Source organism: Phyllostomus discolor, chromosome 6 (genome assembly GCF_004126475.2).
Source record: "Phyllostomus discolor isolate MPI-MPIP mPhyDis1 chromosome 6, mPhyDis1.pri.v3, whole genome shotgun sequence".
NCBI classification, from domain to species: Eukaryota; Metazoa; Chordata; class Mammalia; order Chiroptera; family Phyllostomidae; genus Phyllostomus; species Phyllostomus discolor.
Genome location: NC_040908.2, coordinates 37888999 through 37905416, shown reverse-complemented (window position 1 = coordinate 37905416; position 16418 = coordinate 37888999).

Below are 16418 nucleotides of genomic sequence, written 5' to 3'. Positions count from 1 at the left end.
TAACTGCCCCTCTTAAAAATGTAATTTGATAGTTAATTTTCTAAATTTCTTATTCTTTTCTTTTCAAAGTAATTACATTTCATATGTCTTTGATATGCTTCATCCTACACCTGAACCCTGTTCTCTTACAAGTAAAGTTGTTTTGTTCTTTTTACCTTACTTTTGCAATTTTTTTAGAGACACAACAAACTTCCAAGAATTACATTTCATGATCATTAGTAAAAATAAGTTAGCAATTTTATGCCACATCATTGGATAGTTTTAGAATATATATAAACACTATGGTGGTAGTATTGCAATTGGTAGCATGAGATTAAAGATATAGTATATATATGTTACATGTTGGTTATTTTGAAAGCATGAAAGTTCCTGTCATCATTTTTGAATAAATGATTTCTTTTCTAATAAAGAATAATTCTTAGATTTTTTTAATACTCAAAGAATGGTGAAAACAATTTGTAGGTGCTGGTTTGAGAGTTTTTCATTCATGGTTGCTTGTTCAGAACATAATCAAACGTGTATAAAATGGGTCACAAACCTGTTGGTAAAGAGCTAAGTCTGTTTCCTGTCCACCCACCCCCACCCCGATTCCTCCCTCTTGTCCTTTGTCCTTTCCTCCTCCTCTCTCCCCCTTCTCTTACATTGTAGAGAAAATGAGGGCACAAGTTATTCAAATAAGCATGTGTTGTTAATTGTTGTAAGAGCCCTTGAAAGCAGAGCCATATTCTTAGCATCCTCCACCACTCCTAGGACAGTACCTTAATCATTGCCTACGTTATGCAGAGTAATAGCTTGAGCATGGGTTCTGAAGTCCAGCTGTCTTGATTTCAGTTCTAGCCCTGTCTTACTAGATATGTAACTTTGGGCTACAGAGCCATCCTTTATGATGGAATATAGTAATAGTAGCAGTAGTATTTCACATATGGGGTTGTGTGATTTTAAATACTACATTTAAAGCATTTAGACCTATTTTTGACACATATTTAATCATTGTTTCTAATATTTAATCATTGTTTCTAATATTATTATTATTATTATTTCTGTTTAATTTTGCTGGAAATGCAAATTGCTTTTCTTTTAAAAAGTTTTACCCAACTAGCTATTGTTTAAGAAGCTTATTCATTAATTTTTCATTCAACAAGTATTATTTGAGCATTGCCATTACCCCAGAACTGTACTAGATTTTGGAGACTCAAGAGCAAACAAAAAAACACACATGGCCCTATTCTCAGACTTGAGGGTCATCAATGGCCTTCCCAACTAAACAAAAGTGATCACGATACAGTGTTATGACAGGAGTGGTGGGAGGCGTATGAAGCCAGAGGTGTATAGCCAACTCAGGTTGGGAATGCACCTGGTGAGGAGCTGCAGCAGATAACAGTTATATCACCTTATTGGAGAGCACCATGCCTTGCCACCCTCTAACTCCTTCCTTCATCTTAGTAGGTATCTGCAGACTCACAAATTGAGTGTATTTGACCCCATGTGATGGGGTGGGTCTCAGGGATCTATACACTTAGAAAATACTGCAGCTGATTTTGATGCAAGAGTCAGAAGACACTTTGCAATAAGTCTTAAACAGAATAGGCAAGATAAGAAATGCTGGAATAAAATCTCAGTGCTGCTATAGCATATCCAAATTGTAAACAAATTGGTATATCATTCTAAAAGAGCATTAAAGAAGAAGATCTTTCAAAGAGAGCTTTATCCTAGATAGAACAACTAATCAGACATCAACTTCTGCTCAACAGTATCCACAAACCATGCCAGAAAGACCCAAGTATCCTATTTTTTTTAAACTTCCAAATAATAAAATTCTATAGTATTCCTTGATATCACTTCCCAATGATTATAATGTTAATTAACATTATATTCTTGGGTAAAATCAGGAATTTGATCTCTCTTATTGATATATTTTATTTTCTGCACACTTTTTCACCCTCAACTGTTCCTTTAATTTCTCCTTTCAACTTCTTATTTCCCTTCTCTTACCCTACCCCTTTTCTAAACTCTGTATCTGGCAAGTATTTGTAAATTCTTATTATTGAAATAATGCAACAATGATAAAGTTTAAAGAATAAGTCATCTTAAGAATTGTACTGTAAGGTGAGGAAAACCTTAAAGAAACGCAAATTAAATTTTGGGTTTTATAAACAACCAATGAAGTACAGTTAATTTGGGAGGATTGCTTTGTTTTGTTTTATTAATTTACTTATTTTTCCTTAAAATATACTGCCGTGGATGGCTATGCTGGCAGCCAAAGCTGCTTCTGGGGTGTTTAATAGCTAGGATAATTGTTTTTGTACCCTCATCACTGTACATGTGCTGCCCTAGTTTGAGTATCATCTGCTGAGAACTCTGTGCTCTGGTCGCTTTGGAGGTACAGGGGAGCAAAACGAAATTGTCCACAATGGTTTTGAAAGCCAATTGTTACTCTTTATCCAGGGCACAATAATAATAATAATACTTGTCACCACTTAAATAGTGCCTTTCATCCTCAGACCTCAAGGCACTCCGGCATTGTTACTTCACATTATTTCAGTGATTTTTTTTTTTTTTTTGGAAGACAGGGCAGACTTGAGAGACACATAATACATGGTTAGCTGTGCTAATTTTGTTTTCTTTAACAAATGTAAAGTAAATAGCCTACTAAAAAGCCAGTAATTTCTTGAAGATAAACCCTTTCTAAAATAGGTTATTCTAAACAGATGTGTTTTGCCTCATATCAGTGTTATTTTTAAAAATTTTATTCACACAGACATAAATCCTAGATTTGATTAATACTGATTTTTGGGGGGCTTCTATTTTGTCAGAAAAATAGAAACAAGCAAGTTGCTTGCACACAGAAAATGGTTTTAATGAACAGTAAAACTACAGATTTTTGAAGCTTTGCTGCCTCCTAAATTTTATGAGTAAATTTTGTGGAAAACTGTATAAATAAAGTATAATTATTTTAAAAATAGAAGTCTTTGTTATTAGTCATCCAACTGTCTTGGATACACAAAGCAACCTGCTGTAGAGACAAAGGACTGAAAAAAAGTTACCTGTAGAGTTTTTGCTATTGAAAGAATAAAAACTAAAGCAATGGGGTGAACTTTGGGTTCACAGATGCAAATACTGAATGCTAAACCTGGCTGAGGGAAAATCAGTTTAGCCTGATAACCGGATTACTTAGAACAAAAATAGAGAAAATTAAGAACTGAAGAGCAGAAAATTAAGGTGAAATACAATTTAAAGAGTAAGTAAATGATGTAGGCTTTCATTTTCTTCCCCCCACAGTGTCCAGCTAATTAAAATTACAATCAAAATGAAAGAGCCTAAACTTGTAAATATATTTAGCTAATGATTTTGTCTTTTTAATCATCTTCACATTCAATGTCTTCTTTTATTCATTTAGGTCTTTACAATAAAATGAAATTGTTTTTCCCTGTAAAAACCCTCCTTTTAATTTTCCTTATCTGCTTCTTTTTATATTATATATTCTTTTTTCTTTGGCTCTCTCTATGCCATATTTTTTTTCAGCTTTTTCTTTTACTTTGAACATACTTTACAGAAGGCAAAAATTATATAGATGTAGAGTTGTATTATTTTATTGAAGTATTTAACTGCTGATCCAAATACAGCTCTTTTGGGCTCCCTCACACACAAAAAGCATAATTACTTGTTATATAATATAAGAGGGAGGACTCCCCCCAAAACCTGAATTTATTTATAAAAATTTGTGTTTTAGCCCTGGCTGGCATAGCTCAGTGGATTGAGTGTGGGCTGGGAACCAAAGTGTCCCAGGTTCGATTCCCAGCCAGGGTACATGCCTGGGTTGCAGGCGACAGCCCCCAGCAACCGCACATTGATGTTTCTCTCTCTCTCTCTCTCTCTCTCTCTCTCTCTCTCTCTCTCTCTCTCTCCCTCCCTTCCCTCTCTAAAAATAAATAAATAAATCTTTTTAAAAATTTGTGTTTTTATTCTTACATAAGAATATGTATTTATACTTCACTCACCTTGAAAGTTCTCTCCATTTGATGTATACACCTATTGAGATGTCTTTTTCACTTCTCAAAACAGTTTTTTAGGTATATTTTATTGATTATGCTATTACAGTTTTCCCAAATTCCTCTTTTTGCCCCTCTCTACCTGGTACCCTCCATTCCCTTGTTCCCTTGGCAATCTTCCCCTTAGTTCATGTCCATGGGTCATACATATAAGTTCTTTGGCTGCTCCATTTTCTATACTGTTTGAACTCATCAATTTTGATGTCTTGTAGTGCTTCTGCCATTTTTTCCCCACCTCTTCCATGTCGGTAAAGCATTTCTGAGAAATGTTTTCATCCAGGGAAACAAAAAAAAAAGTTGCTCAGGATAAGATCAGGTAAATAGGGAGGGTGGGGCACAGGAATAAGCTGTTTTTTGGTCAAAAACTGCTGAACACTCATTTTGATGTGGGCAGGTATGCTCATAAACCACTCATCATGAAATGGGCAAGTATGCTGAAAGAGTCTTCAAAAAAAATTTCACATGAAGCCAAATGCAACCTCTCACATCACCCTGATACACTGATACAGATAGGTTCTTCTCACTCACCTTGTTGGGGAATCCTGTACTACAAGGGGCCCACCCTCCAGAAGATAATTCCAGTTGTTTTTTGGGGTCCCCTTTTATATGCCTTATAAAACCACACTTTTAAAAATTAAGTGGATTCAATTTCTTACTAGAAATATTTCTCTATTGCCTTTATCTTCAGGAATAATTTTTATATTCCCAAATAAAATCACAGCTAAAGATGCTGTTAATACATAGAAATTTTGCAATACATCTGTGTTTACAAATGTATTATGCTTCATACTTTTCTGGAATAAGTATTTGGTAACCTAGGAAATGAAAAGGCACCTAAGAGGCATGAAGCCCAAATGATGGAGCCCTTTGTTTAAGTAACCAGGTCCAATACACATTAATTGGGCACCACCATTCATACACGTTGCTGAGAACTTGGTCCTGAACCTAGAGGTCAGATCTGTGCTTCATACAGCACTCCATCTCTCCCTTGATCACTTTCAACTCTAGTTACTTAGGTGGTTCTTTTATTTTCTGGCTTGCTAGCTTATAAATAGAAGTTAAACCTTAGCTACTAAAAGTGTGGGCAGCAGCATTTCCATAGTTTGGGAGTGAGTTGAAAATATAGAATCTCAGGCAATAAATCAGACATACTGAATCAGATGTACTTCATTTTAACAAGAACCTTAGGTAATTAATATGCACATTAAGAGTTGAGAAGTACTCTTTGAGGCAATCACCTCTAAGCACTCTAGATATATAACTCCTTTTTTTGCCCCTTTGCACTTCTTCAAGCCCCACCCGTGAGTGGAGAACATATAATATGTAAGGTAGGAAAGGAAGGGATTGGCTTTCATGCCTGATTAATATAGGACCTAGCCTAGAATGTCAGTGCCTATGACCTGGATCCCTTCCTGATAAGTTGGCTACAATGCCTAAAGCATGCAGCCTGACTTAGGTGGTGGGAATGGTATACCAACTAAGGCCAGCTTTTGACTATCAATACCTACCTCCTAGATAGGGGATCAGCATGAGCCAGCTTCATTCAAGACCAAGCACAAGGGCAATGTGGGCATGTATTTAGGGGTAGGGGTGGTCTACTTGTATATTCTACATCCAAGAATGGATTCTCCCAGCAGGCATGGGTACCTCTATATCTATGAAATCCAAATGCACTGCCAGGAAACATTTTGTTCTGTTGACAAGGGGGAATCTGGTATTACCTCCTAAGAATTCTCCTACATTCATCTATTCCATAAATATGAATGCTGCTAACTGGTTTTTCTCCTCCCTCTCTGATGACTTATTTTTATTATTTTTGATGGCCTCTTTTTCTCCATCCAGCCTTGAAATGTTTGAGTTTCTCAAGGCAACCTCTTCTTTTCTTACTCAATTGTCTAGACTCCATTCTCCATTCATAGCTTAAATTACCAACTATGTGCAAACTACTCCCATTTATATTTCCAGCCCTTAAACCCATTCTTTAAACCTCCATGCTTTAAACTCATAGAGCTAGTGTCCATTTTGCATGTCTAGATATTCAGCACTGAACTTGTTAACCAGCTCTTCTGTTTATGAGCCTAGTAAATAACTGTGTTCCCAGCTATGCCCATCTTACCTCATTACCAGTTAATCAGCAAGCCTTATTAATTCTACTTTCTGCCTTTAGAATCCTTTCATTCTTCCCATCTATATCACTACCACTCCAGTCTGAACATCATTATAGCTTATGCAGGTCTCTTCAATAGCCTCTCAACTGTCTTTTACTATCTAATGTATGAAAAATACAACTCTAAGGCCCTAGGAAAACTCATTTCAGATAATCACTAGAAATATCCAACAACCTAGTTAAAAGTTAGCAAAAACTAACTATGCTCTTAACTAATCCCTATCTTCATCCTGGCCCTTGTATTATAAACATGCAGTAACTAAGATTTTATACATCAAGCATGTTATACACTATAGTGAGGATGACCTCCCACCCCGAACCAACCTCCAATTATGTCTAATACTTCAGTCTTCAGTTTAAATGCCTATAAATTCTTTCTACCACATCTATGATAAAATTAAAATTCCTCACATTGACTTCAAGGGATTTTAAGAATTGTCTTCTGCCTCACACATTAGCATCATTTCACTCCTCTCCATACTTCTATTTTTTGTATTTCAGTTTCTTGAAAGTACCCCATACCTTCCTGCCTCAGATAGGCACCCTGTACATATTGTCCTCCTATCTCTTTTTCCTAACTAACTCCTATCCATCCTTCAGATCTTGGCCTGATTAGTTCCTATGAGAGTTTGTATCTCAAATCTCACACTAGGTCATATTTAGGTTATGTGCTTTCTTATCAACTTCTGCTTCTCTTCTGTAATAGATACCATAATTATACTTTGCTATGTCTGCCCCTCCAGTTAGATGTAAGCTCCACCTTGGCAAGGACTGTATTAGTTCTGGTTCACTACTTTAGGTGGAACAGCAGCTTATACAAGTAGGTCCTCAGTATTTCTGAATGAAGAAATCAAGTATTGAAGGAATAAATAAGTAGAAGTATGCCAGGTGCTGGCAATGCAGCAGAATCTGACAGGTTAAGATGCTTTGAGCTCTCTCATCCCACTGGTCATCAAACTTGAATGGGATGATGCGGTCTAATGACTTTCTCCTACCCTGTTGTTCCATGTGAGCCCCACCTAAAGCTATGGACTTCCCTGGATTCTGGCATTTGGAGGAAGTAAAAGTGCCTGTGTAAATAAAAGGACCTGTTTATAAGTCCATGTAATGGCAGACTCTGAAGTGTTGGATAACTTTATCAAATAGTGTGGTTAGTTAGTACTTTATCAGGTTAGCACAGTAGGTCCAGTTGCCAATATTCCTTACAAATACTTCATGACTAACTACATCTGACTGATGAATGCCTTTTGCTCCAACTCATCACCCACAAGTTTGAATGGTCAAACTAGGGAATGTTCTAAGCCTGAATAAGTCTTATGTAATAAAGTCATGAAGTCCTCAGCAGTGGTCACCTTTATATAGTATTCTTGCCCATGAATGATGGCCTGGGTTGAGTTAGTAGATATTAGACCTACCTGGTCTATCAAACTCACTTATGTTTTATAAATTCACATTTGTCTGGATCTGGAGGCAGTTCATCTTGTAAAACGATTCCATCTTCAGCTACAGTCATGAGCAGGGTGGAAATGACTGCGGCTTTCTCCTCTACCACAGAGCCGTAGGTACTGCTCAGAATGGATACTTATGCAAGCCACTCTGTTGCATACATCCCTCAGATATGTTCCAGGTCTCAATATAATATAATTTGTAGAAAATTGGTCTGTTCATGTTTATCATTTGTATTTCACCTGCAAATGTATATCATTTGTAACGTGTGATTCTTATTTGTATCAGCTTATTTTCAGATTTCAGATAATGTAGTTTATTTATTCATCTTTTTATTAGTAACTTTATGACTATAACATGACTGAAAACTGATAAAATTAAGGGAAAAGCTTATATATGTGATAGTTTATTCAACAAATATTTGAGTTTCTATTATGTTCAAGGGACAAGTAAGTCTAAGTGCTATAGACATGGCAGAAAATAAAACAAAAAAATCCTGTTCCATGGAGCTATATACACTCTTGGGGATGGGGCAGAGGGAAGACAGATAATAAGCAAAATAAGTTAAATTTACAGGTATTAAAAGATAATGAGTCTACAGGGAAAATATATGTGGCTAAGGGATATAGGATGTGGTTGTGATAGCCTACAATTTTAAATAGAGTTGACTTAGAAGTCTTACTAAAAAACTAACGTTTGGACAAAGACTTGAACATGGCAGGAGAGGGAGAAGCTATGTGAGAAACAAACATTCCAGGCAGAGGAATAACCTGTACCAAACCTCGAGATAGGAGCATGCTTGGTGTGTTCAGGAAACAGTAAGACTAATGCAGCTGGAGCAGGGAGCAAAAATAGTAGGGAATAAGATCACATAAGAAAAGGAGGTGGCAGGAGAGATCCTGTTGAACCTATTATGAGAGCTTTCGTTTTTTTTACTTGATTGAAATTGAGAGCTATTGGAGGGATTTGAGCAGCATTGTGACATGATGTGATTTTCGTTTAAAAAGGATTTCAGTTCTGTGTTGGTAATAGAGGGGCAAGGGTGGAAGCAGGAATCGGTTAGGAGATGAGGTAGAGATATATTTTGCTAGCGTTCTAACTAAGCTATTGCCTGTCTCCAGTAATAACTCTAAATGAGCTGGATTAAGGTTATTTTTTTTATATAGTGATAGACCTGGTGGCGATGTATTAAATATAAATTAAATCTATATAAATACTCTTTCCTTTATAAAAGTGGTAGAGTTTTCTTGTGGCACCTGAGAAATGTTAGTAACAGTTCCTCGTCAGATAGAGATAGGGCACTGCTGAAAAAAGGCATGTTTTGTAGAGTGCAGAAAGGTTCTCACTTTTCCTTATCATGCTCTTCAGATAAGCTGGAAACGTGTGGTATTTATCCATAAATTTATTAGTTATTTCTTTAATTTCTACTATTGTACAACATAGTCAATGCATAATCAGTTGATGTAGGGGCTAGAAAGAAATATATGTTCCCAGCCATAAGGAACTTATGTACAATATAGTTAGTTTCATGAGACACAATTTAATGGATAAGAATAGTTTTTATAAAGGGAATCAGATTTATTATCTGCTGTATGATAGCATATTGTGTCTTTGTGATCTGACAGAGTCTGGCTCCTTAAAAGTTTATACTTAAAAGTTACTGTAATCAGATCATTTCAATAAATAATTTTACCAATTTTATGCCAAACTCTTACATGTGGCAACAGAAATTGACCTTCAGTATAGATATAGATTGCTCTTACAAAATGAAAGACATATCAGTTAAAGTGTGCTTATGTAGTAGGTAAGATTAGAAATGTTCTTTGGAATATTTTCTTAAAGGTTAAATAAAAAATGAATGGAGTCGATACTAATGACATAAAGTAGCAATCTGAAACAAATAATTCTGCATTGCCAGGCTTAAACTTTAAGTCCTAAAATAGCTAAAATTTGATATAAAATCAGTTGTAATTGAAGTCAAATAATAAAAATGCACACAGCTTTGATCAGTGGCCTATATTTATAGTGCTTTGTTAATCTCATTTTAGAATTTGTTACAAAAGAATTTCATAATAAACACCAAATTGTGTGATAAAAATCAATGTGCCACATATACATTTCATACATTTATATATGCATACATATGTGTGTGTGTATGTATATATGAAAGGTCGGAGCTTAACCTGAGTCTCCTAGTGCTTTCTTGCACTCATTTATAGACTCAGAGAACAAAGGGATCAAGAAGAATTGTTTCTTTTGCCCAATCTTCTTAAGTAGGGTTTCCTCTATACAATCCAGCACAAATGAATAATCCATCCACAATGTATAAGTGGCTATTTAAATTACATTCCCGAATTTAAAAACAATGTTATTCTAGAGTAGACTTAAATGATCTTATTTGGAATTGGTTAAATGGACCAGTTTCTTGGATACCAGGTCATTTTCAAATCCATATGTGTTGTTACACAAGTCTTTTAAAATGTAAGGCTCAGAATCTTTGACACATCCCATAAGATATATAAGCCTAAAGCAAATAGCATGTTATTTTGAGGGTTGTTTAAAAAAATAGAGTTTATCAATCCCTGCCAAAATCTTTTATGAATGGAGTAAACAAAGTACTTTTTCCAGAGGAAATATTTTCTGTGACATTACAAAGCAGCATTTGTCAAAATAAAATCTATTTGAAACCCTAGAGTTCAGTGTGCAAGAGGCCCCCATGAAAAACACTGGAACTAAATTAACTAACATTGTTGGTACTTAAAAAAATAAATCAAATAATTTATGGTATAAGAACTATCTCATCTTCATCATAAATTAATTTACATTCTCTTCTTTAGTAACAATTTTAGTATTTTTCCATATAATTTTCAATGATGGAGGAAATATCTTCTAAAAATTATTACTATTAGTTCTTCTCTAGTATAATCTTAATTGTATTTTTTTATGCTCCTCTACTGAATCGCCAGTTAAAGTAAAATACTCTAGAGGTGTATTTTATCAGTTCCAATATTTCTGGGTTTTAAAGTTCACTATTTTTGCCTCCTGGCAAAATGCCTTTGCAGTATGATTCAGTTTATGTTTTCAAAAAACAAAAAAAATTCAAAAGAAAATTCAAACTTTTATCTTTCATCTTCAATAAAAATATAGAATTTAGGTTTAGCAGAAAAATCTTGGATTTGATTGTTTAGAATCTATCCACATGATCGGATGAAATTAAAACACTTTAAATATATATTTTGTATCAACAACCCACTGACTAGTAAATCCACCAGGTCAGAGTAGAAAAGAAAAGATAGAGTATTTGCTGGCAATTTTTTAAAAATTTTTTAGTTTGGGTAGGGAAACAGAACAAATGCATATGAAATAAGTAAAAACACTTTCAGAGAAACGTCAACTAGTACAAATCACTATAATGCAGAGTCCTCACATAACACAAAATCAAGGTGTTGATTAAAGGTGGATTAAAATTAAGGTGTAATTAGGGTGATTTAAAAACTCTTTTGGAGCAAGGTTTTGAAAAAAAGTGAAAATATATGAATTGGCAGGTGAGGGCAGGGCTTACTAGTAAGAAGAGTAGGGCAAAGACAGGGAAAGGAACAAATAATAGGTGGATCAAGAAAATACTAGTGGCCAGAGACAAGGCTGGATGCAAGATACACCACTTTGACCCACACAGTCCTTTAATCTTGTAATCTCATTTCTTTCAGTCCCTCACCTATCACTTCTTTCCCATTCTGCATTGTCCTTGTGGTATATAACCTCAATCCGTGACCAGAACACTCAGTGCCTTATATCTTGTCTTGTTCCACTACTCTTCAGGCATGCTGGATTTCAGAAATCAGAGGAACCAGCTTTGTAGGTAGACCTGCACAGTTTGCTAACAATTTAAACAAATGTAGCCAAATTTAAATTATCTTTCTATTATGACTCATAATCCTGCTCTCAATATTCCAATATTCCTCTTATATTCCTCAATATTCCTCTTATATCTTTTCATAGTAATCTTAACTTTCATGTTAAACTATTATCTCTGTAATTTTTTAAATTATCAATGTTGCAAATACCTGAGAATTTTCTCAGGTATAGCAATAGTTCTGCTTCCCATCCAACTCCCCCTGCAAGCTGCACTTCCAGATATAGCCATTGTAAACCCCCAAATTTGCATCAATTTAATTTTTCTGTTGTTAAATACAGGATGTTGAAGAAAAACTCATACTAGCTCATACTGTAGTTATAAACTCATCATCTTGGGTTTCACCTGGCCTCTCAGAGTCATTTGACATAAATTCTACGTCTCTTGTCTTTTGCAATGTCCTCTCCCATTTTCCATTCTCTCCCTTCCAATTGCCCTCCTCATAAATCCTACCCCAGCACCACTCTGTTGGTGAGAGCATTGATCAAATAAGGTGTCAGAAGGTCATCCTGTGTACCTCATTATTAAGAATTCTCTTCTCCATGTTAGCCCTTCTGCTGGGTATTTGCTTGAGGTGCAAACATTTCCAGGTTCTGGGACTATTTTAAGAGACCCATTCCATACATGTACCCATTTCATAAGCTTGCTTTTTACCCATCCCTTGATCTTGTTCCTTCCAAATCCTAGATAATGCATACTATTAGCTCCTTCCCAGGTATCTGTATATATCTTTACCTCGGACCAGATCATTTTTCAGGAAAACTATTTAACATGTAAAGCACAAGTTTTCCCTGCTAAAGTGATTTCTGTTCTCCATTACCCTAAGAGCCAGTAATCATCTTGCATCTAATAGAGGTATATAGTGTGGAGGCATCCTTAAACCAGGATGCTTCACTTTCTCCACTATTTAAATCAGAATGTAAAGTTGACTTTTATATCTGTAGTCAATTTCTCTTGGGAAACTTTCTCTAGGATATCAATGTGAGTTGAAACAAGTATGGCAGTTTGCAGAAGGCATAGGAATGTAGGTCATGTCCAGTTATTAAATCACTGGGCACCACAAACCTTATGGCTGGGATGACTAGATAGAACATAGTTCATTATGAGCAGCTTGAGCTACATGGACTCTCATGGTTAGTCTCTTTCAGAGCTTTATCAGTCAGGAATTTTTCATACAATGTTAACTACTGAAGAGGGCCTTTGTCCAAACTTAAGGATCCTCTGTGTTTCTCCTACCTGGAGTTAACAAGTTTCTATTCAGTATTTGCTTACCACATCATAGGAGCACCATGGGAGCCTCTAGCTCATAAGGACCTGTTGTTGACAGTTCCCTGCACTGCAACAGTGGACCAGGTGCTAAGCTTTCTTTTATTACAGACCCCAATTATAGATGGATAAAATTTTGATCATCTTGTTAATGGTCAGAGTAACACATACAGATAAACTGCAAAATTTAAATATTCATTTTGAAATAAGTAGCCTGGAATGCCATAGATCCTCAAACACCCAGGCCTTTCACTGTCATGTCAGAGGTCTTTAGTTTTACAGAATTTCACAGGCATACATATGACTTACAAAAGCATCCAGGATCATTTCTACTTTCTGATCTACATGTCCTATCAGCATGATGTTTTGTGGGTATTGGATCAAAATGATGCACTACTTGGATTGAAGTGGTAACATGGCCAAGTTCCCAGCAAACTATGATAGATGGTATGTAGAGTTAGAGAACTGACATATACCTGAGGCATGGCAATATAAATTTATTGGTGCTTCTGTCAATGAAGGCTAACATCACGTAAACCTATATACCAAGTGGATAAAAAATGTTTTGGCAGGATCCATAACTGCACCATAAGTAATAAAAGATACATTAATTTATTCTAGTAAGGAGAAAAAAATCTACAATAGCAGTCACAACTGGACCTTGAACTAATTTTGTTTGCAATAACCCATAGTCATTCTCTAAGATGTCTGAGATTGCAGAAGCCAAACCACCTTGTTAATCAACAACTCTGCACCTTTCAGGAAGCAACTCCCACAGTTATAGTGCTCTTGTCCATTCCTTGTTGTGGCAGGAAAGGAGAGTGCCAAATGGCTTCCCCTTGAACCTTCCTAAAATACTAGCCCTTAGTTATGGCGTAAGAAACTGTGTGGGATTCTGCCACTTTCCTATAATAGCCATTCCAACAATTCACTCAGGATTTGAAAAAATGACCCCAAGAAAGTTTTGGGAGTCTCACTTGGGCAACAATGAAATAAACTCAAGTCAGAACTCCATTTAAAACCTGGGCTCTTTAATGCTCCCCAGTGGAATTACAGGTCCCCAGGAATCAGCGATCACTTGGATCTATACTCATTATTTCCCGAGTTTAAGTATTTCCCTTTCCTCAGTGCACAATGATCCAGGTTAAAGACTGTCAGCCTCATTAGGAAAGACAAAGCAGAAGATTCACAGTATGCCTGGGTAGTGTTACAGCAGGATCTTTCCTCATAGGTACTAGCCTCCCCTTCACTGGGTCTGTGAATCCAAAATTCTCTAGCACTGTTGGCTCCAGTGATGCCTCTGTTCCTCAAACCTAGAATAGCTTTGGTTAAATAAATCAAGACACACCTTAATTGGCTGTCTGTCTATTTCATTCCTGGGGACCCCATGATTAATTAACCACAGCCAGAGATTTCTGCTACCGAAGCTATTCCCTGATCCCTGAGTGCAGCATCTGGATATTAAAACAATACCCATTTTGCTTCAGACCGTTAACAGTCATCACCTGGGCCAGGTCTCAGCTGGCTTCTCACTTCCCCAGTGAGATCAGGAATACCATTTTTACTGTATATCCTTCCAAAAGCATTCCAAACCCAAGGGAAAAATAAAAATAAACAAAAAAGAGAGCCAGCAAAGCACTTTGAAATATGTGGATATTTCCCTTTTCACTTTATTTTTACTGGCAAAGGAGAAGAGTCTTCAGGGCCTGCCAGGATATAGAGGTAAGACACATGATCCATTTAATCTACTGTTTTTTGGGTTTTTTTTTACTTCTAGTCTTTAAATTCTTTCCTCTACATTGTGCCAAGCACTTTCTGCCCTTTAACTTTACCAAAAGAGATAAATAGTGGGCTCCTCTTTTCTTCAGCAAACCCAGAAAAACTGTTAAAACTATAACCAACTGCTTGAGCTACCACACTAAATGAAGTACATCTTATGAATGAACCCAATATCATGAACACAGTTCATAAAAAAATCTCAAATTTCCAACACTGGATGCATATTAAAATAATATGAGGATTTAAAAAATATGATGTTTATCATATCATCCACTCCCACATATTTAAATCAGAAGCTCTGGGTTTAAATCAAGCATCTGCATTTTCTTAAAACTGCTCAAGTGACTAATCCACAGTGAGGGTCATGGACCAGTGCTATAGAAGTTCTTATTCATTCCTAAGGTTTCTATTACCACCTAAATACTAATGATGTATACTTATAAATCCTTCTAAGATCTGTCTTCTAAGTTTCAGCCCTGCAAACAATATTTATCTCTTTGACTCTCCCCCACTTTTACAAAAATCTAGAAGCTTGCAAGAACATAAAAGGAATGATCAAATATATGCTCTTACCATGTACCAGAAACGATGCCAAGGTCAAAGGAAAAAAATCAACATTAGTTTCTATCTTCTTTGTGTAGACGATTGATTGTGAGATCTATTGTGAGATTTATTAACCTCAGCACTACGAGATTTTGGGTGGAATACTTTTTGTTATGTGGGGCTGTTCTGTGGATTGCTTAGGAGCATCAAAGCATCTACCCACTAAATTCCAGTAGCATCCTACTCACTCCTCTTTGTGATAGACATTGCCAAATGTACCCTGGGTGTCAAAATTGCCCTTGGTTGAGAACCACTGATCTATGGTTATCTCTACATAAAAGTTTCATAAGAACTTACATTTTAACATACCGTATATTAAATATATGAATTTTCTCTTTATTGTTATTGGTCTTGGGTGTTTGTGCCATTATCAAAACTTCACCAATCCAGAAATCTCTATTTCCCAGGATCACTGAATGTGCCTGCACAATTGGTTTGTTCAAATCAATATTCAAAATTTCATATTGCTTGAGTGTTAATGTTTCTTAAGTCTCTTTTGAAGCTTAAACAGTCCTTTTTCCTTCTGCTTTTTTTCCCCATGCCATCAACTGGATAAATAAATTAGTTCACTTGCCCTATGTTATACCTGATGTTCTGGATTTGCCGGATTGTCCTCCTGATGTCATTTAGCTTGTTCCTCTATACCTGTTTTACCAGTAAACTAGAAGTTACATCCATAAGGTTGATTGGATTTATGTCAAACATTTTTGGTGTTGTACTTATTGCAACACATCAGTTGACACTTAATTATGGGTGTCCAGCTTTTAACTAAAGAGGCACCAGGTGGTGATATAGCCTGATTCTACTGTTATAAAGTTGATAATTTTTGCATTGTGTGAATATTTACTTCACCATAAACTTTCCTATCATGGTTTAAGCATTCATTGATGTTTATTGCCTAAGTCAATTATTTCTTTAGAAATTATAAAATAGTCATTTTGGCACAAACAATTTGAAATGACAAGTAGACATCTAAAGTGGATATATCATGTAGTACATAGTTATGCAAGTCTGAAGGGTGAGATAAGATAAATTTAGAAGTCATCAGTACATGGCTGACATTTACCATATTTTGCCACGTATAATGTGCAATGTGTTACAGAAATTTTTGAGGGAAAAATAAGAATGTGCACTATACACAGGTAGCACTAAACCATGGGTGTGCATTATATACAGCAAAATACAGGTAATATTC